The 990-nt window shown below is 40.0% G+C and overlaps 1 long non-coding RNA gene across 1 annotated transcript in view; it reads right to left on the reverse strand.

Annotated features, from left to right (window-relative positions):
* The window catches only part of LOC137973386 (uncharacterized), a 13,367-nt gene extending 12,849 nt beyond the window's left edge, over window positions 1-518 (reverse strand). The window contains exon 1 of the long non-coding RNA XR_011117220.1: window positions 267-518. This is a non-coding gene — a long non-coding RNA (uncharacterized lncRNA). The remainder of the gene's footprint in view (window positions 1-266) is intronic.
* Between the last annotated feature and the right edge of the window lie 472 nt (window positions 519-990).

A 990-nucleotide genomic window follows, 5' to 3' on the forward strand; every position in this document is an offset into this window, starting at 1 on the left:
TCATCGTGTGCGAAACCTTCTAATGGATTAAGCTTCTGGTGGTTGAATCGCCGAAGAATGTTCTACAGATTCCTGTAAAAATTTCTTTGGGCAAATGATTGTGAGCGACGCGAGAGCTTTTCAAAGTACGTTAAAAATGCAAATATTTGCCCTTTGTCGTCAAATATCAATTGACGGGTTAGACGTAAATCTTAGCATGCGCCACATGACTTGACCCATATTAAGTTGAAATAGACACAGAGATGATAATTTCGAAATTTTCTAACCTTGTTGGCAGTAAGAGACAGGTCCATAGGCCGATTTAACGAGTTTCTTTCACGATTCGTCGCCTTTAAGCGGTCAAAGTTTGCTTCTGTTTAGACAACGTCTAATGCACATCGCCAACTGTCAACGTAATCAGTGGTCGAATATCATGAATCTGTGATCTTCTTTCGCGGCATATAATCATCGCTGCATCTACCTAAGTCAACAGCTGCAATGCAATTCGTGGATAGTTGTTTGCGTTGTACGTACTACACCAAGTTGACCAAAATATTACATTTGATTGCGACCTTTTACCTTTGCTCCCAAGAGTGTCGGCGCCCGCAGCACAATCTTGCAGCGTTCGTTATTTGGTCGTCACGCAATGCTATCATTTTAGTAGGTAGCTACACCGGTAGGGGTATATAGTAATAATAATAATAAAAAAATCAAACAAATAAAAAAAATTTAAAACAAATATAAATATTTGATTTCGATATATTCGTATTTTGCTTTCCATACTTTGTATTGGGCACTCTAACACTGCGACGCGCCTTACCGTGGCCACCCAACAAACATTTTTTTCAAGTTAGCCAATCAGTCTGAGCGGATTTGATTGACAGACAAGCCTCCATTTGGTTCTTGCGCGTTGAAACTTTCTATGGAGGTGTGTCTGTCAATCAAATTCGCGTATCTTGATCAGTAGCTAACTTGTAAAAATGTTTGTTGGGTAGCCACGGTATGGCGCGT

Source organism: Montipora foliosa, chromosome 10, assembly GCF_036669935.1.
Source record: "Montipora foliosa isolate CH-2021 chromosome 10, ASM3666993v2, whole genome shotgun sequence".
Lineage (NCBI taxonomy): Eukaryota > Metazoa > Cnidaria > Anthozoa > Scleractinia > Acroporidae > Montipora > Montipora foliosa.